This window comes from Hydra vulgaris, chromosome 14 (genome assembly GCF_038396675.1).
Source record: "Hydra vulgaris chromosome 14, alternate assembly HydraT2T_AEP".
Lineage (NCBI taxonomy): Eukaryota > Metazoa > Cnidaria > Hydrozoa > Anthoathecata > Hydridae > Hydra > Hydra vulgaris.
The window spans coordinates 6,522,501-6,533,635 of NC_088933.1; the positions used below are offsets into that span (position 1 = coordinate 6,522,501).

Below are 11,135 nucleotides of genomic sequence, written 5' to 3' on the forward strand. Positions count from 1 at the left end.
CATTCACTAACACAATTACTTTCATTCTTTATTGGAGTCCTCTGTAGTCGTAAAATTAAATCCTTCGCCTACTTCTTTATCTAATAAAAGTTACTTTTAAGTAATTATTTAGTAAAACAAATATAAACAAAAATGAAAAAACTGAAATATTGAGCCAGTGCAATCAGATTACGATATATATCTAGGCAATCATAATACAATAAACAGATTCAAAATTTTACTTATCCCAAAATAAAAAAAAGACTTATTAGATATTTATTTGATATAGTACTTCACCATTAATATAAAACTATAACAGTTTTTTCATTAATGTAAAACAATTAAAATAGCAATAAGTACTAAAAAATTTAATGACCTCCAGTAACTTTAAATCTTTTAACTCTAAGCTTGTTCCATAAATAATCAATTAGAAAACTATTATAGGCAGCTTTCATTGCATGAACACCAGTTGAAAAAAATAACCAACCATCTTCTACCCTACAACATAAAGCAACTGCCTCTGCTTCAATCTGTTTTTAAAATAAACAACTTAAGCCCAAGATTGTGAAGTCATTGTAATAGATCATCTAAAAAAAAGGCATTATTTGTTTTATTTACATATATATATATAAATATATATAGTTAAATATATATATTCATATATACATATATGTTTATATTATATTTATATGAAATATATATATATAAATATATATATATATATATATATATATATATATATATAATATATATATATATATATATATATATATACCTTTATAAACAAAAAAATATGTTTATATGAATATATATATGTATATATATATATATGTATGTATATATATATATATTTATATATATATATATATATGTATATACATATACATACATATATATACATATATATATATATATATATATATATATATATATATATATATATATATACATATATATAATGTACGTATATATATGTATATATACATATATATTTAAATATATATATATATACATTTATACATATATGATATATATAAACATTTATAAAAAATATATATTTTTTATATGTATATATATTTATATATAAATATATATATATATATATATATATATATATATATATATATATATATATATATATATATATATATATATATATATATATATATATATATATATATATATATATATATGTATGTATATATATATGTATATATTATATATAGATATGTATATATATATATATATATATATAATATATATTATATATATATATATATATATATATATATATATATATTTATAAATACATATACACACACACACACACAAATATATATATATATATATTGTATATATATATATATATTGTATATTGTATATATATTATATATATATATATATATATATATATATATATATATATATATATATATATATATATATATATATATATATATATATATATATATATGTAGATATATATATATATATATGTAGATATATATATATATATATATATATATATATATATGTATATATAATATGTTTATATTTCTGATATATATATATATATATATATATATATAATATATATATATATCTATATATATATATATATATATATATTCATAATTACATGCATTAATACATAATATTAAATTAAATATAAATACATATCAAAGGTATGTGATAAATAATAAATGTTAGAATTATATATACAACACCAACTCTAAAGATAGGACTAGATATATAAACATATATACGCATATAATATGTATATATTTCTTTTATATATATATTCATAAATTCACCCATATATATATGCATAAATACATATTATTAAAATAAACAAAAATATATGATAAAGAATAAATGTTAGAATTAAACATACAACACCAACTCTATAATTAGGACTTAATACTTTTCCTATTAAAATTAGAAGTTTTTTAAAAAAAATGGAAATAAAGTTTCTTATCCAAATGTGTTTTTATATAAAAAAAAACTTAATAATGCATACTTTCTTTATCGGTCGAAGATTTTATACTGAATATTTGCTTGATAATAAGAGTAAGGTGTTTAAAGTTTTTCAAATAAAAAAACAATTAGTCTGTGAAAAGACTAAATTTAGTTTAACTTATTATGTTTTATTAACTTTGATATTACTTAAAACATCTGATTCTTATTAAAATTAAGTGGTATTTGTAACTTAGAAATAACATATTTAATATAACTTTGCAATTTATTAAAATGGTCATTTTAAAATAAATAAATCATCAACAAAAACAATCTGAATAAACCATATATACTCTGAGATTTATGTATATTATATACAATTTGATGCAAAATCTAAAAGTTTTAAATTAGCCGCAATAAAAAGAAGTTATAAAACATAACTTTATCAAAATATTTTTTCTATACCATCTGCAAGCATTTTATTAAGTTTTCATTGCCTTTACTTTACAGCAAATTATTTTTGTAATGACTAGTTAAGGAGACAATATTTTTCAATGTGTCACTTCCTTAACGTTGTCAAAACAAGGTCTATTTTAACGTTGGCAAAATAACACTTTTTCAACGTTTTTTAAATACCACATTTTCAACGTTGGAATATGTAACGTTGAATAAGCGTTGTTTCATAAATAGCTTAAACACGTTGAAAAAGCAGCTAATGTCTAACGTTGATAAACCTTCAACTTTGCGACGTTTTTACAGTGATTATTTGCGTACTTTTATTCAAAGTCGAATAAACGCGGTTTTTTGAGAAGCTAATATAAGTTGATACTCATACGCTTATACAACGTTAAAAATGTGACGTTTACAAAGCGGTTTATTTTTAACGTTGATAAAGCATAGATTTTGAAACGTCTTTTAAATGGCTTTTTGCGTAAGTTGATTCCACGTTCAATAACCGTCTTTTTTTGAAAAGCTAAATTACGTTACAATTTCAACGCTCATTTAACGTTTAAATTTACCGCGAAATAGTATACAATAACAAACATTGATTCAACGTTGAAAGCGCGTTGTTTTTGTGACTGTAACGCTTTTTCTACGCTGTTACCGGTTTTCAACGCTTATTCAACGCTGACATGTTTGCTGGGTAGGCAATCATAATACAATAAACAGATTCAAAATTTTACTTATCCCAAAATAAAATAAAAACTTATTAGATGTTTATTTTATATAGTACTTCACAAATAATATACAACTATAACAGTTTTTTTATTCATATAAAACAACTAAAATAGCAATGAGTACTGTAAAATTTAATGACCTCTCCCAGCAAACATGACAACGTTGAATCAACGTTGAAAACCGGTCGCAAAAGATGTTGCGGAAACGTTGACAAAGTAATCGATTTTGCAAAGATATGTAACGTTGTTAAATAGACGTTGATTAAACGTCATTGCGTAACGTTGAAAAAGCGTTACTAAATGACGTTACAAAAGCGTCGCAACTAAACGTTGAAAAAGCGTTACATAAAAAGCGTTGTATAAACGTTGCAACTTAACGTTGAAAAAACGTTACCTAAAAAGCGTTGCATAAACGCTGTTAAAGCAGTCTATTTTGCAAGGATTTGTAACGTTGTTAGTAAAACGTCGATTTAACGTGACTCAAAGACGTCGAGTAAAGGTTGAAATATTACGTTGAATCATTGCTTAAATGCGCTGTTTTAAATATCGCAAAATATTATTAAACGTAATTAAACGTGGCTATAATATATATATATATATAAATATAAATATAAATATATATATATATATATATTATATATATATATATATATATATATATATACATATATATATATATATATATATATAATATATATATATATATATATATATAGTATATATATATATATATATATATATATATATATATATATATATATATATATATATATATATATATATATATATATATATATTGATTTCGCAAATAAAACTATATTGTAATTTGAACTCTGCCCTCGCAATATTTCCAAAATCAATTTTTAATACAAACAGTAATATACAATGATAAATATAAAAAAGCTTAAAATATACAACTTATAGATATATATATAAAAATATTAATATTTTCTTTAAAATTTATGTGTGTGAGTGTTTGCATATATATTTATGCAATATATAAAAATACAATTAACAGGAGATCGGATCGATAGGCCAGAATATCATTGAGATACAGAATCTAAATCAAAAAACAAAACTCGTATTATTAGTAGTCTGAAAGCAAATGTAAAAAAAAAATGTTATCAAATTAGTATAATTATTATTAAATTCTTAAAGTAAAAATAAATATATATATATATATATACATATATATATAACATATTTATATATATAATTTATAATTATAGGTTCAGGTATCACTCCATTGACTAGTTTTTAACTATATGAATGACACCTAACCTTATTTATGTGAGTTTATAAATATTATTGTAAACTTCATATTTTATGGTTAAATAAATGGATTATTATTATTATATATAAAATATATAGATAAATAAATTACATTTTCATTTTCTGTGAATTATCTTTAACAAACTCATGCAAATGCTGTTATGTAGAAATGCAGTTATTCGAACCTGCAGTTGTTCGAAATTTCGGTTATTCTAAACAATTTTTGCTCCCCTTGAAGATAAAAAAACACATTTAAGGAAAAATTAAGCAAAATAAAAATAAAAAATGAACTATATTTTCAATGAATTGTAAAATGTTTATTATTTTACAAGGATAAAACTGAAGTAGCACCAAATTCCAAGGGTCTTTTTCTTTTTTACTTTCTACTTTGATTAAAATTTGAAAGAAACTTAAAGTAGGTCATTTTAAAGAGCATATTCAGTTATTCGAGTTTTGGGTTATTCGATATAAATTCTTATACCCTTTGGAGGTTCGAATAACCGGGAGTTTACTTTATATATATATATATATATATATATATATATATATATATATATATATATATATATATATATATATATATATATACATACATATATATATATATATATATATATATATATATATATATATATACAAAATTATTTACGTCAGAATCTATATAACTGGTAAAGTTTTATGTTTTTTTTTAAATTTGATTCTAAAGAAAAAAAAAAACATTTATAACTCTTTTTAACTCAATGCAAAAGTAACTCTATTAAATGAACTTTGCTAACTTACAGTTTTTCTGCCTAAAATAAAAGTGACAAAAGTAAAAAACATCTATATTTTTATTATGAAATATAATGCTTTGTCAATAACTATTTACTTAAAAGTATTAACATCAAAAATATTTTGTTAAAGTTATTAACAATATGCATTTTAAACTATATTTTTTGGAATTTATTTTCAGAAAAAGTTAAATTAATAATAAAGGTTAATCATCAAAATTATTCATTGGACATCAGATTTCGGGTCTCTTTTGATCGAAAAAAGGGCATAACCTACAAGCAATATGATGAAAAATATCAAATATCAGTAAGTGGTGTTAGGAAGATGTGTAAAACAACTGGGTCAGCTGAAAATCAGTAAAGATTTGGTCGCCCCATTAAGACTTCAACCATAACCGATATCCTAATTGCACTGATAAAAATAAAGAATTTAACATAAACCAAAAGGCAGATTGTTGAAAATCTTAAATTAAATGTTTCCTATCGAACTGTACAGATAAGATTTAATTTAAGTGGTTTAATAAATTAGGTGGTTTAAATAAACCTTCTCCAGATAAGTAAACACCTCATTAGTCGTATAAACAAAGAAAAACTTTTAGCATTTGCAAAACTGCATATTAACAAGTGTGAGGCATTGTGGAACTTAGTGTTATGGTCTGATTAGCATAAATGTCAAATACTTGGCTTAAAAAACGACAAAGAGTTTGGTGCAGACCTTGTGATGCACTCTTAGATAGAAATCTTACAAAAATAGTCTAGCATGGAGGTGGCTCGCCTATGGCTCAGGGGTTTTGATTCAAATAGTGTGGGACGACTGGTGAATGTTGAATGTATAATGACAGGGAAGTTGTGTCTTGATTGGGTTCCAAATTTCCAAAATTGATCGCAAATTTTTTTTTCACCATGACAACGACCCTAATTACACATGCAAAGCGACCCAACAGTTCCTCAAAAAAAAGTAAAGCTAATATCCTTATATGGCCGCCACAAAGACCAGACCTAAACCCTGTTGAAAATATAAGGGCAATTTTGAAATCTAAAATAATTGTATAATAGCTCATTTCATTTAATAGGGTTACTTTTACAATGATTTAAAAAAATTATAAATATATATTTTCTTATTTACAATCAAATTTTAAAAACACATAAAATTTTTGAAGTTAAGTAGATTCCAACGTAAATAATTTTGTTTTTATTGTTAGAGTTCTGAATTTATCAACAAGGTTAATGCTATACATATATATATATATATATATAAATATATATATATATATTATATATATATATATATATATATATATATATATATATATATATATATATATATATATAAATATATATATATATATATATATATATATATATATATATATATATAAATATATATATATATATATATATATATATAGATAGATATATATAAATATATATATATAATTAGAAAAAAAGTAAAAATTAAAATGCAAGACCGGAAATTTTTTTTTTATAATGATAGACTGCCTGCCCCAACCAAACCCTCAGTCGATGTAGCAGCACTCTCTTGCGAGTCAGGCTATTTGTCAGTCGATGTAGCAGCACTCCCTTGCAAGTCAGGCTATTTGTCAGTCGATGTAGCAGCACTCCCTTGCGGGTCAGGCTATTTGTCAGTCGATGTAGCAGCACTCCATTGCAAGTCAGGCTATTTGTCAGTCGATGTAGCAGCACTCCCTTATGAGTCAGGCTACTTGTCAGTCAATGTAGCAGCACTCCCTTGCGAGTCAGGCTATAAGATAGTTGATGTAGCAACACTCCGCGCATGATTTACAGTAAAAAAAATAAAAATAAAAACATTATATTAAAAAAAATAAAAATAAAAACATTATAATTAATAAAATACAAACAAAAAATTGTTTATATTGTTAAAAACATTCAGAATGTTTTAAAAAAAATTCTTGTAAATTAAATTTGCTTTTTTGTGGTTTTTTTACAAAAGTAATAATTTGTAATTAAGTAAATGGTTTTAGTTTTCGTTCAACATGCAAATGTTGGACAAAAAGTCAAAAGTAACTAAAACTGACGTATTTGTTAGCATAAGAATCATTATATAGATATATATATATATAGTAAATATATATATATATATATATATATATATATATATATATATATATATATATATATATATATATAATATATATATATACATATATATATATATATATATATATATATATAAATATAGATATATACATTTTATGGAAGTCAAATTTTACAATTAAAAATGGTCACAATTCCATACATAAATTAACTAAATTAAACTTACTTGAATAGTTGTAACTTAAACCATCAATTTAAATCATATAATGTACTTCGTTTATAAGATGGAAAAAAGTTAAAACCATATAATTCCTCTATCTTTGATCCACCAGAACTTTACTAAATAAACTTACACCTAAAATCAAATTATCACATGTCAAAATAATTTAAACAGTATTATTAAAATCAGATATGACTAATAGGTTATTATTAAGTTTTATTTATTCTTCACCATATAAAAAGTTAAATGCAAAGAGAAACACAATCATTCACTAACATAAATACTTTCATTCCTTTTTGGAGTCCTCTGTAGTCGTAAAATTAAATCCTTCGCCTACTTCTTTATCTAATAATAGATACTTATAAGTAATTATTTAGTAAAACAAATATAAGCAAAACTGTAAAAATTAAAATGTAGACCCAGTGCAAACAGATTACGATATATATCTAGGCAATCATAATACAATAAACAGATTCAAAATTTTACTTATCCCAAAATAAAAATAAGATTTATTAGATGTTTATTTGATATAGTACTTCACCATTAATTATAGAAGTTCATTTGATATAGTACTTCCCCATTTATATAAAACTATAACAGTTTTTTTATTCATATAAAACAACTAAAATAGCAATAAGTACTGTAAAATTTAATGACCTCCAGTAACTTTAATTTTTTAAACTCTAAGCTTGTTCCATGAATAATCAATTGGAAAACTATTGTAGGCAGCATTCATTCCATGAACACCAGTTGACAAAAATAACCAACCATCTTCTACCCAACAACATAAAGCAACTGCCTCTGCTTCAATCTGTTTTTAAAATAAACAACTTAAGCCCAAGATTGTGAAGTCATTGTAATAGATCATCTAAAAAAAAGGCATCACTTGTTTTATTTACATATACATAAATATATATAATTATATATATATATATATATATATATATATATATATATATATATATATATATATATATATATATATATTTATATCTACATATATGTTTATATTATATATATAATATATATATATACATATATATATATATATATATATATATATGTATATATATATATATATATATATATATATATATATGTCTATACATATATATATATATATATATATACATTAATAATATAAATAATATAAACAAATTATAATATAAACAACATTTATACTTAAACAACAAATTATAATATAAACAACATTTATAATATAAACATTTATAATACAAACAAATATATATATTTACATGTATATATATATATATATATATATATATATATATATTTATATATATATTATATATATATATGTATATATACATATATATACATAAATTATATATATATATAAATATATATATATATATATACATATATACATATACACACATATACATATATATATATATATACATATATACATATACACACATATATATATACATATATATATATATATATATATATATATATATATATATATATATGTATTTATATATATATATGTATACATATATATATAAATACATACACACACACACACACACACACATATATATATATATATATATATATATATATATATATATATATATATATATATATATATATATATATATATATATATGTATATTATATATATATATATATATATATATTTATATATATATTATGTATATATATATATTATATATATATATATATATATATATATATTTATATATACTTATATATATATATATATATATATGTATATAAAATGTATATATTTCTTATATATATATTCATAAATTTACCCATATATACATGCATAAATACATATTATTAAAATAAATAAAAATATATGGTAAAGAATAAATGTTAGAATTAAATATACAACACCAACTCTATAATTAGAACTTAATACTTTTCCTATTAAAATTAGAAGTTTTACAAAAAAATGGCAATAAAGTTTCTTATCCAAACGTGTTTTTATATTAAAAAAACTTAATAATGCATACTTTCATTATTGGTCGAAGATTTTATACGGAAGTGTTTGCTTGATAATTAGGGTAAGGTGTTTACAGTTTTTTAAATAAATAAAAAAATTAGTCTGTTAACAGACTAAATTTAGTCTGACTTATAATGTTTTATTAATTTTGATATTACTTAAAACATCTGAATCTTATCAAAACTAAGTGCTATTTCTAATTTAGAAATAACGCATTTAATACAACTTTGCAATTTATTAAAATAGTCATTTTAAAATAAATAAATCATCAACAAAAATAACCTGAATAAACCAAATATACTCTGAGATTTATGTATATTTTAGATTATGTATACAATTTGATGCAAAATCTAAAAGTTTTAAATTAGCCGCATAAAAAAGAAGTTATAAAACATAACTTTATTAAAAAAAATTTTTTATACCATCTGCATGCATTCTATTAAGTTTTCATTGCCTTTTCTTTACGGCAAATTATTTTCGTAATGGCTAGTTGTTAATGAGACAATAATTTTCAATGTGTCACTTCCTCAACGTTTTCAAAACAGCGTTTAATTAGCGTTGGCAAAATAACACTTTTTCAACGTTTTTTAACTACCACATTTTCAACGTTGGTATATGTAACGTTGAATAAGCGTTGTTTCATAAATAGCTTAAATACGGTGAAAAAGCAGCTAATGCCTAACGTTGATAAACCTTCAATTTTGCGACGTTTTTACAGTGATTATTTGCGTACTTTTATTCAAAGTTGAATAAACGCATTTTTTTAAGAAGATAATATAAGTTGATATTTATACGCTTATTCAACGTTGAAAATGTGACGTTTAAAAAGCGGTTTATTTTTAACGTTGATGAAGCATAGATTTTGAATCGTCTTTAAAGTGGCTTTTTGCGTAAGTTGATTCCACGTTGAATAAACGTCTTTTTTTGAGAAGCTAAATTACGTGACAATTTCAACGCTTATTCAACGTTTAAATTTACCGCGATTTAGTATACAAAAACAAACATTGATTCCACGTTGAAAGCGCGTTGTTTTTGTGACTGCAACGCTTTTTCTACGCTGCGACCGGTTTTCAACGTTAATTCAACGCTGACATGTTTGCTGGGCTATTAACTTTAAATCTTTTAACTCTAAGCTTTTTTTATAAAAAAATAAATTAGAAAACTATTATAGGCAGCTTTCATTGCATGAACACCAGTTGACAAAAATAACCAAACATCTTCTACCCAACAACATAGAGCAACATCCTCTGCTTCAATCTGTTTTTAAAATAAACAACTTAAGCCCAAGATTGTGAAGTCATTGTAATAGATCATCTAAAAAAAATGCATCATTTGTATTATTTACATATATATATATATATATATATATATATATATATATATATATATATCTATATATATATATATATATATATATATATATATATATATATGTATATATATATATATATATATATATATATATAAATATATATAATTATATATATATATTTATATATACATATATTTTTATATTTTATATATATTAATATATATATATATATTTATATATATATATATAAATATATATATATATATACATTTATAAACAAATATATATGTTTATATGTATATATATATGTATATATACATATATATATATATATATATATATATATATATATATATATATATATATATATATA

At 21.0% G+C, this 11,135-nt stretch overlaps 2 long non-coding RNA genes across 2 annotated transcripts in view; both read right to left on the reverse strand.

The window, feature by feature from the left end:
* LOC136090760 (uncharacterized) overlaps positions 1 to 571 on the reverse strand; it is a 4,840-nt gene extending 4,269 nt beyond the window's left edge. Inside the window, exons 1-2 of the long non-coding RNA XR_010643698.1 lie at positions 356 to 571; positions 12 to 80 (exon numbers count right to left, since the gene is read on the reverse strand). This is a non-coding gene — a long non-coding RNA (uncharacterized LOC136090760). The remainder of the gene's footprint in view (positions 1 to 11; positions 81 to 355) is intronic.
* Positions 572 to 3,932: 3,361 nt separating this feature from the next.
* On the reverse strand, positions 3,933 to 10,760 carry LOC136090599 (uncharacterized). The gene is made up of 6 exons (XR_010643555.1): positions 9,873 to 10,760; positions 8,109 to 8,319; positions 7,728 to 7,796; positions 7,458 to 7,586; positions 4,498 to 4,616; positions 3,933 to 4,173 (listed from the first exon to the last, which is right to left on the reverse strand). It is a non-coding gene; the product is annotated as an uncharacterized LOC136090599 (long non-coding RNA).
* Positions 10,761 to 11,135: the final 375 nt, after the last annotated feature.